The sequence below is a fragment of the Malaclemys terrapin genome, chromosome 2 (genome assembly GCF_027887155.1).
Source record: "Malaclemys terrapin pileata isolate rMalTer1 chromosome 2, rMalTer1.hap1, whole genome shotgun sequence".
NCBI lineage: Eukaryota > Metazoa > Chordata > Testudines > Emydidae > Malaclemys > Malaclemys terrapin.
In genome coordinates this window covers 111,082,487-111,099,721 of record NC_071506.1, presented here as the reverse complement: position 1 = coordinate 111,099,721, position 17,235 = coordinate 111,082,487, and the positions used below count along the sequence as shown (strand labels likewise).

The following is a 17,235-nucleotide window of genomic DNA, read 5'->3' as shown; positions in this document are numbered from 1 at the left end:
ATAATACTTTATTTGAATAGGTGCTATGAGGATTAATTAGTGTATGGCTATATAGCACTTAGAAGAGGTAGAGTAAAGTGCTTTGTAAGTTATTAATAATAGAATAACATGTCAGACTTGCTTGTGCAGTTATAATTTCTGCTGAGAATTCAACAATTCATTCATTTTGTTGTGAAAGAACAAAACATTGGATTCATTTTTTAGAAGTGACTAGTGATTTTGGGGTACCCAGCTTGAGATATCTGAAATGGGCCTGACTTTCAAACAGGCCAGAGCATGCATCCTCTGGAAATCTGGCCCCTTCAAAATGTTCCACATTGGACTCCCAAATTCACTAGTTATTTTGGAAAACTATGCCATTCTGTATTGCAGAATCAGCATACCAATTGGCCCAAATTCTGCTTTCATTAACACCAGAGTAACTCCATCGAAATTACCTGTGTAACAGAACAGAATTTGGCCCAAAGTAACAACCTTGTTCTGAGAAGGTCACCATCTATAATGGCATTATTATTGGTTAGTTCTAGTTCTCTTTTTGAACAGAGGATGAACTTTTTAAAAATAAGATGTGACCAACATTCTTTGTTTTTGCACTGAGGCAGTGGTTCCCAAACTTGTTCCACCGCTTGTGCAGGGAAAGCCCCTGGCGGGCCGGGCCGGTTTGTTTACCTGCCGCGTCCACAGGTTCGGCCAATCGCGGCTCCCAGTGGCCATGGTTCGCTGCTCCAAGCCAATGGGAACTGTTGGAAGTGGCGGCCAGTACGTCCCTTGGCCCGCGCCACTTCCAGCAGCTCCCATTGGCCTGGAGCAGCGAACCATGGCCACTGGGAGCCGCGATTGGCCGAACCTGTGGACGCGGCAGGTAAACAAACCGGCCCGGCCCGCCAGGGGCTTTCCCTGCACAAGCGGCGGAACAAGTTTGGGAACCACTGCACTAAGGCAACAAAATTCAAACAAACTGAACCAATAATATTGAAATTACTTCTAAATTATCCGTATTGACTTGCAGTTTCTCAAAGGATTGAAAGGTGTTCATAATTTATGACATTTTGAAGGTCTTGTACTTACAGTACAATGTAAAGCTCTGTCAGTCTTAAGTAAGACTCATGATTTTAGGGAAACTTATTAAAATTCTTATATGTGAAAATATTTAAAAAGGATGAACTTTGGTCCAACAGCCTGGTAAAAGTCAGTTCTTTTAGTGATATAAAATGATGAATAGAATTCGATTGTATTTTGGAATTTGGGAAAATCAAATATTTAACATATTAAGAAAGAACTTCATGAGCTTTGACTTTGATTTGTATCTTACATATTCCTTTGGCAAACTTCAGGTGACTTCCTTAGACAACTGCAATGAGTCAGTGTCCAGTATCACCAACTTCCAGCATTAAAAAATTATGAGTCAGGCTCCCAAAAATCCTGAGATTTTTTAAAAAATAATTTTTTGGCTTCTTTTTATTTTACTTCTGGTTTTTGAGTCTTTAGGGTTCACATTTTCTTGGCAACAATAAGGGTTAGAAACTTTTAAAACAACAAATGCTGAGATTCCCATGTAATCACATGTGTCCCAGCGTCAAGACTTTAAGAAAAACACCAAATATCATGAGACTAGTTTTGGGCGTTGGCAACACTGACTGTCAATTGATGGATTGATCATGGAGTTTGAGTTCTAATCCCATGTAATCCAATTGATTTCAGTAGAGTTGTATGTTGTAATTCAGCATTGAATTGGACCCAAAATGTGCACAATAGCTCAACCCACTAGAGATCCCCACTCTTACATCATAGAATAGGTAGTACTGGAAATCGTGAGTGTATATCGATGCTGAATACTTGGAGATGCTGGATGCAGTATAAGTAAGCCTACACTACAGAAAAGGTGACTTCTTAACTCAGGTTAAAACAGCAGTGAAGGATATGGCAACTCAGCCTTTAACTTGAGTTAACAGTGCAAGTTCAACCTAGGGCTCTTGTATAGGCTTTAACTCATGCTGCTAAGCCGAGTTGCCATGTCCTCACTGCTATTTTAACCCATTAGCTAATTCAAATTAAGAATACATCTTTTTTTTTTTTTTTTTTTTTTTTTTTTGGCAGTGTAGCAGAGCCAGCCCACAACATTTTGGCACCTGAGGCAGGGAGCTCAAATGATGCCCCCATACTCCCACGCTTGGGCCAAAACTTTGAAAGGTCTCAATTCTGCCTTCTTCCTGTTCTACTCCTCTCATGGTACTGCTCTGCTACCTACCCCAATAAAAGAGAACTAACAACTTAAAATGCCTTGTTCAGAAATTTTAAGTAACACTTAACTTTCAAACACCTGAACAGCAAATGTAAGTTTTCTTGTCTGCATAGTAAACACTGGCATTTTTATCTGTTTTAGTGGTGTTTTCCGTGCCTTCTTGGTTGCAAAGATTTGAACTGCTTCCTGCTGAAGGTCCACAGTCTTGGCCAGCTATTGAGATGGTTGCAAGGCCAACCAGACTCTCCTGTGTCATTGTGGAGCGTAGATGTGTTTTTATTAACTTCAGCTTGGAGAAGCTGCGTTCTCCACTGGCAACTGTTACAGGAAGTATTAGAAGTATGTGCAGAGCAACAAAAGCATTTGGAAAGAGGGTGGTCATCTTATTTGTGCACATATATTCCAGAACAGCCTTTGGAGTTGATCCTGCTGAAATGTATCTTGAAAGGACTTTCAGTTCATCACCTAGATCACTCGCATCAATATCGCGCATGTCATCATGTGTCAACACTGTCTCTAGTGCCCTGCATTGCTGGTGTAGATCTTCTTCAAGTATAGTGAGGAGTTTTGGAATATCATGCAACATCCCCAATATACTGCTGTGTTCCTTGAGCTGCATGAAACGTTCTTCAACTGACTGTATTGCACAATCTAGCACCTGGTTAAAGAATTCAACTTTGAATTGTTGTTTGAAATCTCTTAAGGGATTATCTCGTGCCTCGTAATCAAAATGTATTCTTCTTCGGTGACTCTTGTATTCTTGAATGGGTGGGAAAATAGCTTCAGAGTCAAGTTCCTCTGCCAACTTCTGTGCACTCTTCAGAACGTTTTGAAATCCCTCATCTGACTGGTAAGACTGTAGGTATGACTTTGCTTTGTCCAGTTGTTTCATTGCTCCAGATATATCAAGGTCAACATCTTGGAGTCTCTTGCTTACAACATTTATTTCAAAAAGTATGTCATGCCACAACACCAAGCCACGCAGAAATGTGAAGTTATGTATGTTTCTGGTGATTCCATTTCCCTCTGCCCCTGTTCTCCCATGAACAGTTCCTGTCATAGCATTATCCTCCATAATGGCAACTATGGCATCATCTATCTTCCCAATTTGGTGTTTGATAGGCTTTATCGCCTCCACTCGACTTTCCCATCATGTGGCACTTAGTGGTTTCAGTGTCAGAGAGGATGTTCCCAGATGTTGCTTCAAAATTTGCCATCGATGAGTTGAGGCAGAGAAAACTACATAGCTGCTTTGAATTACATTAAAAAATTCAGCAGCCTCACTAGAAGCTAATGCTGTACCACTGACCACCAAATTCAATGAACAAGAACTGCATGGGACAAAAAAAGCTTGAGGGTTAAACTCTCGGATCCGTGTCTGCACTCCTCTGTTCTTTCTTCTCATGTTGGCACCATTATCATAGCCCTGATCTCTCCTGTCAGCTATCGCAATTCCCGTATTTTCCAGCTTTTTAAGAAGCACAATTGTCATACCAGCTCCTGTAGTATCATCAATGTCAATAAATTCTAGAAAATGCTCTCTGACAGTCCCCATTGCAGGGACATTTTCACTAGGTTCTGTTGTTACAAAACGCACCATTAAAGTAAGTTGTTCCGTAGGGCTGATGTCAGGTGTGCAGTCCAGAATAACGGAATAATATTTTGCTGACTTCAGATCTGCCACAATCTTCTGTTTGACTTGTGTTGCCAGTAACTGTATGATCTCATTTGAAATTGTTTTCCCAAGGTGTGTGTACATTTCTTGGGTGGTAACTCTTCTTAGATGCTCCTGGAGTACAGCATCAAACTCAGCCATCAGCTCCCCAATTTTAAGGAAGTTTCCATTGTTTGGCACATACAGCTGATCTGAAGTGCCACGCAGTGCTAGGTTTTGGGTAGCAAGCCTTCTCACAGTGCCAATGAGCCTTTTCAGAACATTTTGCCATTAAAGAGATTCTGATGCAATCTTCTTTTGATGCTGATCATCTATGGTGGCCTTTAACCTTAGTCTCATCTCAAGCTCTTTCCACCTATGGAATGTTCTCTGGTGATTTGCTGCCTTCTCATGGCATGCCAGATCTCTAGCCAGATTTTTCCAGTCCTTTGTTCCCGTAGAACCCAATGTGGCTGGAATATTAGACTGGAAGAGTTTGCAAGAAAAACAGTATGCAGCATTCTGGGTTTTTGAGTACAAAAGCCATGGCCTCTCCACTTTGTCACCATTGGGGATTTCACGCCAGTAATGTGTTGGATGGAAACTTCTATTTTCATTGTCTTTGGGGAACATGAAGTTTTTCACTCACTGTGGCCCATGCAGTACAAGGAAGTCCTTTAGGCTACTGCTCAAGTGGGTCCACAGTCCTGGATCATCTAGACTTAAGGAACTAAACTCAGCAGTAGCTGTTTTTTGCACCTCCACCACACTCTTCTCTGATCTACACTTTTCTTCAGGAATGTGCATGGTTACATCAATTTGAGCTGGAGATATGGATGCTGCAGTAGCTGCCAGGTAACCTGCACTCTGACTAACTGGAAGATGAGGCATCTCCTCACCACTCACATCCTCACTGGGGCCGCAAGGCTCACTGTGAACATTTGTGTCTGTATCTCAGGAGAGCTCCTTCCTGCTTAGATAGAAAAGCTTCCTTTGCTTGCTTTCTTTTTCTGAATGCTGTCCCAGAGGGGCGTTTTCTTCTTTCACTCATGACTGTTGTTCTGTGCCAGCTATAGTGGCTCTCAACACTCAGTTGAAGGGGACAAATAAGCAGGCTGGTAGCAGGGCCTGAGTGAGGGAAGATATCAGCATCTTAAGGGCCTAACTGGCTCCTACTACTTCAGTTGACTGTCTGTTCTCCTCAAGTGGGTTCAGGGAAGCAGCAGGAAACAGGAAGCTTCCTGAGAAGCTGGTGTTAATCAGCCCAGGCTCCTGGGGGTGCAGGAGAGGTACATAAGAGGCTCCTCCTCCTCTCTCTCCCTGCAGCTCCTGCTGCTTTCTGTTATTCCCTCTCACCTTTTCTCCTGCCTGTTATGTCTCTTGTGCCCTCCTTCCTCCAGCACAGCACTCCACCATCTCTGTGCATCTAGAGCAGAGACAATACATGTGCACCAGCAGCAGACACAATTTTCTACAATCTGAGTCCTAGTGGCTCCCCCCCCACAGTCTGGTACCCGAGGCGGCCGCTTTAGTTCACCTCATGGTAAGGCCAGCCCAGGCAGTGTAGACATACTTTAAGAGTGAATTTGGGAAGGTTAATGGATGGGTTTGGGAGAGGCCATTTTACTTGTTGTATTGCTGATATCTCAAAAGAGGACACTCGGTAAAGAATCACTGTGTGAAATTAGTAATTCACCAATTTGTTCAGTGTGCTGTATTAATAGTGCGCTGCAATTCTGAGCCAGAAGCTTCTCGTACTCTCCTGTAAGCATTCAGACAAGCCTTTTCCAAGATGGCATTTGCTTCATTACAGCTACGTAATGGATCATTTTTCATATCCCTGTTGAAGTGACTTATTTATCATCATCTGTTCTGGTGTTATATCCTGGACATGGGAGAACTGTTTACTGTCCCAGACTGCCAGCAATTCCTTGTTACTGTGTAATCTGACTCCAGGAGAACGAGACACTTACCTCAATGCTGACTTTGCTGAAGCGGGTAACTCCAGTTTGAGCTAACAAGAGCAATCTGAGGAACAAAGCAGAAGTTGGTCATTTGATGTTTGTGATTTCAAAATGGAAAGCTACAGGATTCATCACCACTCTGCTCAGATCAGCTTTAGAAGTCACATTTGATTCAGCTAAATATTTAGGGCCAGATTCTGTCAATCTTCCTCACACAGAATAATACTTTATTCCACAAGTAGTCCAACTGATGTCTAATTACCTAGAGCTTTAAGAGTTTTCACTGGGACTGTTTTCAGAGAACTGTATTATTCAATGTGAAGAAGCCTGGTTATTATATTTTTTAAGCTGATATTGACAATGTATCATCTCTAACACTTACATTTTTTCCCACACACACGTACAAATAACACATATAGTCCCTGAATATTTCAATACCACATTTTGAGAAAGGACACTAAATTTAACCTAGAGCGGCTGCTTCTGACTTCACTCACATTGCCAAGATGGAATAACATTTCCAATAGCTGCATCAGTCTGATCAGTTAAAGTGGCAACTATAAATATCTGACATCTAAGATGATTCTTAGTTATTATTAGAAGAGGGTTAAGTTGATATTCATTGGAACTGTGTCAGTGTAAACTATGACTACCAAGGGTAAAACTATATCATATAAGCCATAAGAGAATGATTATCATTTTCAATGTTTAGTTTTTAAAATGATCCAGCCATAAAAATACTTTCAGTACTAATTGTTTTTATTTAAATTTCAGTAGATTCTAGAGTCTCCAAACAAGATAATGGTCCCATTGTGCTGTACAAACACATACAGTCTGTGCCACAATGAGCTTACAATTCAAGTAGACAAGACCGCTAAAGGAAGTATTATTATCTTCAGTTTATGGTCAGGAAGCTGAGGCACTAAGAGATTGTGATTTGCCCATGGTCACAAAGGATGTTGGTGGTGGACCTGAGAACAGAATCCAAAGCGCCTTCTTTCTAGCCCAGTGTGTAAACTACAAGATCACACTTCCTCCTTTAGTACACCTTGGTTAGGAGCGGTCACAGGGTAGGAGAGTCCTTTAAGGGGACGGGTGGGATTAGCTGCCACCTGTGACTAATCAGCGGGCTCCCAGCTGGTGGAATAAAAGGCCAACAATCACCACATCACACAGAGGCGTTTCAGGGGGCTCCTGCCGGAGTCCCTGAGTCAGGGAAATGACCTGGAAGGGGGCTTGCCACACCAGCTAGGTGAAAAAGCTGGCTGGGGATACCTGCTGTACAACAGCAGCAGCAGCTGACCCTGAGGCAGAGGCCTTAGGAGGGGCCACATGGCAGGACCTGGTTTACCTGTCTTGATTGATGCTGAATAGTGATTGTGTTTGAACAATAAAAGCATCCCTGGGGAAAAGGACTGAACTATTGACTCTGATGGGAGCTTCATTGAGTCAGCGGCTAGTGAGATGACCTGCTGGCTTATGTGAGTATAGGGAAACTGAGGTAGGGTCTCCTGCTGGGTTTGGGGAGACCCTGTTACACGAATTTCTTATTTTAAAGGCACATGTGATACTCACCTTGTCAATTGCAAAGAGTTGTCTGTCAGTGGGATCAGTGTGGTAATACTGTGTTGGACTGGGGGGGTAGGACAGGAACAAGAATGCTCCACAGGATAGCTCTGGGTGACTGACATAAATTACCCCTTGGCTCTAAGTAATGAAAGAGCATAAACTGCTTCTAATAAGGTTTATATAGTTATTTGAAGAAGAGCAGTCATTTATTGAAAGACATGCTCTGCCAGCTGGTTTAGGCCCAAACTTTTGGGGTTGGTTATTTTATTTTATTTTTAAAGAAAATGTAACATTAATGGGAGGAAAGATTTCATTAATTTAAAAAATATACATTTGGTTTGGAATTTAAATTATTCCTCTCTCCTGATGGTATCCCAAACATTGTCATTGTGCTAGTTCATGAGAACCCAGAAAGTGTCTAGAAACTAAAGTGAAACTGACTAATCTGCTTTCATTATCAAAATTGGGTGAATTCCAAAAAGGAAACACAATATAAATAGTGAAAAATAAATTTAGGTCTTTACTTTCCTTTGTTTTATTAATCTAAAATGTTTTAGTAACATAAGAAAAACTGGTTTTTTAAATGATAATCTGACAGAATCCTGTCAAAATAGTATAGTGAGAGTATTGTGCTACATCTTCTTGATCTGAGAGTTTATTAACCCTCTTATTACTTGTGTGCTAACAAGATATTATTAATTAAAAATTCACCCTTTGTGCTAAGTGCTCTTACTGTCCATATGATATTTCAGATGTTTTAATTTGCCAAATACAATTGTGGCGCTATATAAAAGTACAGGATGTGCTGTTACCAACAACTCCTATAAACATAAGGTGTTACTGATATGGAGATAACTGCATAAATAAAATTAGTAGTTCTGTGGCATGTGTATTTCAATCCAGTTGGACGTTGAAGGCCAAATTCTGCTTTCAGTGAAGTAATCTGATTCATCAGAGTAACTGTGGGTTTACACCCCTCTCACTGAGAGCAAAATTTGCCCTATAGTTGTTACTAATAAAAGCAGAACAGAAATGTGCTTCTTTGTTTTAAAGGGGAAAAAAATACTTAAGTGATTTGGCCCAAATTGTGACTCTGACTGTTGAATGGTGTCTGCATTCTAATTTCTTTTGTACTTTAAAAATGTAGCACTCCATCACTAAGAAAAATATCAGCACCTGTTTCTCATTTACACTAAATCCACTTTATATCATTGTATTTACATTTACCTTAAGTAGGCTTGGAAAGATTTGATTTTTGTCGGTAAATGTCACTAAACATTGATTTCACCATACGCACAAAAACTGAGCAAAAAAATCTTTGTCCATAATAATCAATATGTACAGTTAGGCAAAGTAAGAAAAATGCTGCTTGAGAACTTGTTAGAGTTCAATTTAAAGATATTTGTATATTTTGACATGTGATGTTGACAATTTGTGTTTTAATGGTTATAAAGCTTTATTTTTAAGGTTTTTTCCCCTAATTTTATCAATGTACATTTTCACATTTGCAGGAAATTATGCGGACAATAATTATTTAATAACCATTGATGTTGAAATTCAAAAAAATTAAACAGCAATATTATCTGTTGACATTTAAAAAAATAAAATCTAATTCTTCCCAACCTAAATTTAAGGCCCCTTTACATGATTAGAATAGCTTAGTATACATGAAAATCAGGACCTCACTGTTTTCTATACAACAGGGCCTACATAAAGGACTTGAACCTGCAGTCCTTTCTCACAGCTGACTTAATGGGAATTTTACCTAAGTAACGCTAGAGGCTTAGTCCTTAAAACAATCTTTCGTGCTCCCCTAGCTTTTTTTTTTGTAGGCAGCAGTTAACCAATAAACTCTCAGACTGTGACTGACAAGCAAAAGATTGTAAAACATGTTTCCTCCACTGTTCTCTGGAAGGTTACAGGTGTTAGCTATAGCATTAGACATGGAAAACTGACACTACCAGCAGAAATAAAAGGAGTTACTAAACCGATCTGGACTCCAATATGCTCAGTCACCCATGGTCTTAAAAAAAAAAAAAAAATCCAGACCATTGATTGTAAGATGGTGAAATATGTACCATTACTATCTGTTATGGCTGTGAGATGACTGTCTTTTGGTCAAACATAAAACAAACACACATGCTTTTCTGAGTGCATGAGATTTTGCGTGCACAGAGGCCTTCAAGCAAACCGAAGGACTTTTTGTTTAACTCTGTTACCAATATAATCAATTATTCTAATTAAATTTCCCCATGTGCATTAATTTCACATTAATATAAGGATCCCATGGTGGGTAATGTTAACATCTACTATGCATTCCCATAGCTGGGCAGCAAAGACAGTGTCTGCCTTTATATTGCAAAGGTAGAGAGTTAAAATCCTATTCAACTTGAATTAATGTTGCAATTTCTATTACATTTTCCCCATTAGTGTGTTTGTAGCTATTCTACATCTAAAGCAAAGAAAATGATTGGGGTAAAATTTTCAAAAGTGCCTACGTCCCATTTTCAGAAGAGATTTAGGCTCCTAAGTCCCATTGACTTTCATTGTCTGTTCCACCTGTTTTGAGGAGCCTCCATCCAAAAGCAAGTTTTCAGTTGATAATGTACTGGTCCCTGGCCCCATCCTAACCTCTGTGGTAGGTGAAATAGCTGGGACCACCTCATCTTCCCACGTGTTTGTACAGTGCCTACCACAATAGGGCCCACGCCTGATCAGCTGCAGTACAAATACTAAATAATAATAATTAGCTCAGGAAATTTTGACAATTCCCAACGCCTACAACTTTTCTAACATGACTGTTTTGATGTTGCTCACAGGGCACAATGGCACTGTAAATGATGCTAAAGCTTGAATGAATGTGTAAGTGTCTGCGCTTTAATCTATTTTTAGTGTGCCAATTACTGAAACATCTAAGGAACCGTAACACAAAAGCTATAATCTGAAATGGGAGCATTTATTAAACAGTTAGCTGGTTTCTATGGGGCAGATCCTTTGCTGGTGTAAATTCAATGGCACTATGACAATTTACATCAGAGGAAGATCTGCACATTAGTTTTTATCTACTTAATGTTAATTCTAAGCAAGAATGTTCTTGCATTCCTCTTTCAATGCTTGTGGTTACCCCACAGCATAGGGAAGTATAAGTCACAGTCTGGTATTGATGGAAATATGAAATTTACCATCTTCTTGCTGTCACATCAGTCTGTTAAGCAGGTGACACTATGCTGAATGGACTTTCATTTTTCCCCCCCTTTCTAAGCCTTATTCTAGTTAATATCAACTCCTTCAGCCAAGATGTCTCCAAGGCATCATCTATCCTCAGTGTATTTATTCCCCTTCTTGCTAGTCTCCATTGATTTGGTTTGTCCACCCTTACTAAGTATCCATATTAATTAGATAAACTAGTAAGCCATTGAAGAAGGAATCATGCAGTTTAACTTCCTTCATATAAGAAGTGGGCTTTGCTTTGTTTTAATGAAACACTTACCGAGCGCGCGCACACACACACACAAAATCACACGTGAAAAATGTGTGTAATCTTTTTGTACCTTAGCCTTGAGGAAAATGTTTGATGGTTAATATAAATTGAATTATTGTTAAATCCCCAAACATTTTTTGTTTGAAAGGGGGATAGGTTTATGATTTTGTATTTGTAGGAACAAGCAGAAAACAGAGCAATGAGCTTACAGAAATGGTTGTCTTTTTTTGGTTTGCACCAGCACAATAGATCACTCTTAAGAATGTACACCTCTACCTCAATATAACGCTGTCCTTGGGAGCCAAAAAAATCTTACAGCGTTATAGGTGAAACCGCGTTATATTGAACTTGCTTTGATCCACCGGAGTGCGCAGCCCCCCGCCCACCCCCACCCCGGAGCACTGCTTTACCGCGTTATATCTGAATTTGTGTTATATTGGGTCATGTTATATCGGGGTAGAGGTGTAATTTTCAAAGATATGGTGTGTGTTTTGGGGTGCGGACACAGCAGCACACAACAATTATATGGTTATGAGATAAAATCATCCCTAGCAAAAATATGCAGTCATCTTCAGTCTAACTCTGACCAAGAATTAAAGAGGATATGATTTAATCTGTTTTATCCATACCACTTATGCCAACCCAAATGTCTAGCATGTGGTGTGTTGTAAACTACTAATATTAAAAATAAAAAACCTCTACATGCTTCCCAAAGAGTCTCCTGCTTTCTTTCTCCTTAAAAGTGTTGGAATACAATAGTATTTCTAGAGGGACAGAATATAAAAGATACATAAAATTTTGGTTTAATCATAGGTGTTCTCAATTTGCCCATTAACCAATTGTGCTGTCACATTTTACTTCCACTTTGGTGCAAAGAAACCAGAATTTCCAGAGCTAAAACACTGAAAATGGCATGGGTAGCAGAGAATCTATGCACTGATTATTTTTCTTTTCACCTTGGGGGAACCCAGTTCAATTGTGGATTTACTTCACAAGTAAAACTGTGTTGAATCAGAGATCTCAGGCATGATTTAGTGGAGCGAGACAAGGAATAAGGAAGGTGGCTTCTATTCCTATTCTTTGTGTCATTCATTTTCATAAGCACTATGGTCACTCACAGATTTTGAAATATATTTAAAAAACCAACATAACTGTCATAGGGCTGACCCTTTAAGGGGTCAGATGCCCAAACCTAACTGTGACAGGCTCCACTGAAGGGAATGAGCCAATGCCGGTCCACCTGGGGACAATTAACTGACAAAAGCCTGGTCTATACTACAACTTTAATTCGGATTTAGCAGCCTTAATTCGAATTAACCCTGCACCCATCCACACAACGACGCCATTTAATTCGAAATAAAGGGCTCTTTAAATCGATTTCTGTACTCCACCCCGACGAGCGGAGTAGCCCCAAAATCGATTTTAGCATTTCGAATTAGGGTTAGAGTGGCCACAATTTGATGGTATTGGCCTCCGGGAGCTATCCCACAGTGCACCATTGTGACCGCTCTGGACAGCAATCTGAACTCGGATGCACTGGCCAGGTAGACAGGAAAAGCCCTGGGAATATTTGAATTTCATTTCCTGTTTGCCCAGCGTGGACAGCACAGGTGACCACAGATAGCTCATCAGCACAGGTAGCCATGCAGTCCGATAATCGGAAAAGAGCACCAGCATGGACCGTACGGGAGGTACTGGATCTGATCGCTATATGGGGAGAGGATGCAGTGCTAGCAGAACTTCATTCTAAAAGATGAAATGCCAAAACTTTTGAAAAAATTTCCAAGGGCATGATGGAAAGAGGTCACAATAGGGACTCAGATCAGTGCCGCGTGAAAGTCAAGGAGCTCAGACAAGCCTATCAAAAAACAAAGGAGGCAAACGGTCGCTCCGGGTCAGAGCCGCGGACATGCTGCTTCTTCGCCGAGCTGCATGCAATTCTAGGGGGGGCCGCCACCACTACCCCACCTGTGACCGTGGATTCCGGGTCGGGGATAGTCTCATCAGCTACACCTGAGGATTCTGCGGATGGGGAAGAGGAGGAGGAGGACGAGCTTGCAGAGAGCACCCAGCACTCCGTTCTCCCCAAAAGCCGGGATCTTTTTCTCAGCCTGACTGAAGTACCCTCCCAACCCTCCCAAGCCAGTATCCAAGACCATGACCCCATGGAAGGGACCTCAGGTGAGTTTACCTTTTAAAATATAAAACTTGTTTTAAAAGCAAGCGTTTTTTAATGATTACTTTGCCCTGAGGACTTGGGATGCATTCGCGGCCAGTTCAGCTACTGGAAAAGTCTGTTAACGTGTCTGGGGATGGAGCGGAAAACCTCCAGGGACATCTCCATGAAGCTCTCCTGGAGGTACCCCAAAAGCCTTGCCACAAGGTTTCTGGGCAGTGCAGCCTTATTCCATCCTCCATGGTAGGACACTTGACCACGCCATGCTCGCAGCAAGTAATCTGGTATCATTGCCTGACAAAGCTGACAGCGTATGGTCCCGGTGTTTGCTGGCATTCAAGCAACATCCGTTCTTTATCTTGCTGTGTAATCCTCAGGAGAGTGATATCGCTCATGGTAACCTGGTTGAAATACGGGAACTTAATTAAGGGGACAGAGGTGGCCGTTCCTACTGGGCTGTTTGCCTGTGGCTGAAAAGAAATCCTTCCCTGCAGTTAGCCAAGCGCAGGGGGGGAAATTGGCCCTAAGCTTTTCGCGTTTGGCTAGCAGGGATCTTCCCTGTTACCAGCCACGCGGTGGGGGGAGGGGTACAGCGATCATCCCAGAGAATTCATGGTGGGAGGGAGGGGATGGGGGGGTTAGTTTGGTTCCTGCAGGTATCTTCCCTGATACCAGCCATGCGGTCGGGGGAGGGGTACAGCGATCATCCCAGAGAATTCATGGCAGGAGGGGGGACGCCGGGGGGGGGGTTAGTTTGGTTCCTGCAGGGATCTTCCCTGATACCAGCCACGTGGTGGGGGGAGGGATAAAGTGATCATCCAGAGAATTGGATGGGGGGGGTGATTAGTTTGTTTTCTGCTGCTGCTGAATGTTAACAGGAAAACCACAGCACTCAACGGGCTTTGTTTTGTATGTGGGAAAGGAGGGCGCAGAAGCCGAAAGACAATGGCTTACCATGGCCGCATGCAAGCCGAATTCTGTTGCCTGGACCTGTGATCTCTAGCAGCAAAGCCACAGGCACTCAGTATTAAGAGGCAAAATGCGACCTTGCACAGAAATCACATGTGCTATGTAATGTGAATAGTGTTGGTCACCGTGAAAGAGTATAAGCATTGTTCTGCAAAATGTATCTTTTTAAAAAATTCTCTCTTTTTTTCCCCTCCCTACAGCAGCTGCAAATTCTTCAAGCCTCCCTCCTCTGTCCCGAAGGCTATCACAGATAAGGTGTCGGAAAAAGAAGACGCGAGACGAGATGTTTGCAGAAATCATGGAATCCACCCGCAGTGACAGAGCTCATCTGAATGAGTGGAAGGACACGGTTTCAAAGTATAGGAAAGAAGCCGGTGAACGTGAGGACATGAGGGACCAACGTGAGGACAGGAGAGACGCTCGAGATGAGAGGTGGCGGCAGGAAGATCAGAGGAGGCAGGATGCAACACTGGGGCTGCTGCGTGAGCAAACAGACATGCTCCGGCATCTGGTGGAGCTTCAGGAACGGCTGCAGGAAAACAGAGTGCCGCTACAGCCCCTGTATAACCTCCCTCCCCCCTCCCCATGTTCTTCCTCACCCAGACGTGTAAGAACGCGGGGGGGGGGAAGCTCCGTACACCTTCCCATTCCACCCCAGTGGACAGCCCAAGCAAAAGGCTGTCATTTTTTTAACCTTTTTTTAGTGGCCTTTTCCTTCCCACCGATCCTCCTCCCAAACCCCACCCGGGTTCCCTCCCTCTTTTTATAATCTATTAATAAAGAATAAATGATTTTTAAACGATAGTGACTTTATTTGGTTTGAAAGCAAGCTGGGGGAAGGGGGAGGGTGGGTTCCTTACAGAGAATGAGTCAATAAAGGGGGCGGGTTTTCATGAAGGAGAAACAAACAGAAATTTCACACTGTAGCCTGGCCAGTCATGAAACTGGTTTTCAAAGCTTCTCTGATGCACAGCGCTTCCTGGTGTGCTCTTCTAATCTCCCTGGTGTCTGGCTGCGCGTAATCAGCAGCCAGGCGATTTGCCTCAGCCTCCCACCCCGCCATAAAGGTCTCCCCCTTACTTTCACAGAGATTGTGGAGCACGCAGCAAGCAGAAATAACAATGGGGAGATTGGTTTGGCTGAGGTCTGAGCGAGTCAATAACAATCGCCAGCGACCTTTTAAATGGCCAAATGCACATTCTACCACCATTCTGCACTTGCTTAGCCTTTAGTTGAACAGCTCCTGACTCCTGTCCAGGCTGCCTGTGTATGGCTTCATGAGCCATGGCATTAAGGGGTAGGCTGGGTCCCCAAGAATAACTATTGGCATTTAAACATCCCCAACGGTTATTTTCTGGTCCGGAAAGTAAATCCCTTGCTGCAGCCCTTTAAACAGAGTAGTGTTTCTGAAGACGCGAGCGTCATGAACCCTTCCTGGCCAGCCCACGTTGATGTTGGTGAAACGTCCCTTGTGATCCACAAGTGCTTGCAGCACCTTTGAAAAGTACCCCTTGCGGTTTATGTACTGGGTACCCTGTTGCTCCGGTGCCAAGATAGGGATATGGGTTCCATCTATTGCCCCACCACAGTTAGGGAATCCTATTGCAGCAAAGCCATCCACTATGGCCTGCACATTTCCCAGAGTCACTACCTTTCGTAGCAGCACCTGAGTGATTGCTTTGGCTACTTGCATCACAACAGCCCCCACAGTAGATTTGCCCACTCCAAATTGATTCCCGACTGACCGGTAGCTGTCTGGCATTGCAAGCTTCCACAGGGCTATTGCCACGCGCTTCTCAACTGTGAGGGCTGCTCTCATCTTGGTATTCTGGCGTTTCAGGGCAGGGGACAGCAAGTCACAAAGTTCCATGAAAGTGCCCTTACGCATGCGAAAGTTCCGCAGCCACTGGGAATCATCCCACACCTGCAACACTATGCGGTCCCACCAGTCTGTGCTTGTTTCCCTTGCCCAGAATCGGCGTTCCATGGATAGAACCTGCCCCATTAACAACATGATCTCCAAAGCACCGGGGCCCGCAGTTTGACAGAATTCTGTGTCCGTGTCCGTGTCCATGTCCATGTCCTCATCATGCTTGTCGCTGCGCTGCCGCCGCTGCCTCCTCACCTCGTTTTTCTGGTCCTGGCTCAGCATAAACTCCACGAGAACGCGCGAGGTGTTTACAATGTTCATGACTGCTGTCTTGAGCTGAGCGGGCTCCATGCTTGCTGTGGTATGGAGTCTGCAGTGTTCACCCAGGAAAAAAGGCGCGAAATGGTTCTCTGCCATCCGTTGCTTTCATGCAGGGAGGGAGGGAGGGAGGGGTGAGGCTGTATCCAGAACCACCTGCGACAATGTTTTTTGTCCCATCAGGCACTGGGATCTCAACCCAGAATTCCAATGGGCGCGGGAGACTGCGGGAACTATGGGATAGCTATGGGATAGCTACCCACAGTGCAACGCTCCAGAAATCGACGCTAGCCCCGGTACTTGGACGCACACTGCCGAATTAATGTGCTTAGTGTGGCCGCATACATTCGGCTTTATACAATCTGTTTCCCAAATTCGAATTATATAAATTCGGATTAATCACGTAGTGTAGACATACCCCAAGTAGCAAAGCCTGCAGACGTATCTCCACTGCTACAATGATCAATATCTCACCACCACTACACCTTTCAAGATTCATGGGTCCTACACATGCCTGTCTCAACATGTGCTGTACCTCATCCAGTGCATCAAAAGTCCCTACAACAACTATCTGGGTGAAACTAGACAATCGCTATGTTCTTGAATAAACTCACACAGAAAAATGATAAAAGACAAGAACCACATATCAGCCCGTGGGCGAACACTTTTCACAAAATGATCAGTCCTTATCTGACCTCTCAGTACTTGTCCTCAAAGGAAACCTGCACAACACTTTCAAAAGGCAAGCCTAGGAACTCTGCTAGACACTAAAAACCGTGGCCTCAACAGAGACTGGTTTTTTGGCTCATTACAACAATTTGTAACACATCCCATTGCCTCTTCTCCCTTAATTGCCCTCTTCATTTTAAGTGGTTTCCTACAGCATCTGTCAACCTCATCTGCTTAACAATCTGTCCCAATGTGTATTTAGCTCAGACACTCTGGTTTCTTTCCCCAGACTTGGAGAGGAGCTCTGTGAAGCTCAACAGCTT

At 43.0% G+C, this 17,235-nt stretch overlaps 1 long non-coding RNA gene across 1 annotated transcript in view; it reads right to left on the bottom strand.

Moving 5' to 3' along the window:
* LOC128832643 (uncharacterized) overlaps positions 1–17,235 on the bottom strand; it is a 123,412-nt gene that overhangs the window by 27,170 nt on the left and 79,007 nt on the right. Inside the window, exon 2 of the long non-coding RNA XR_008444021.1 lies at positions 5,870–5,924. This is a non-coding gene — a long non-coding RNA (uncharacterized LOC128832643). The remainder of the gene's footprint in view (positions 1–5,869; positions 5,925–17,235) is intronic.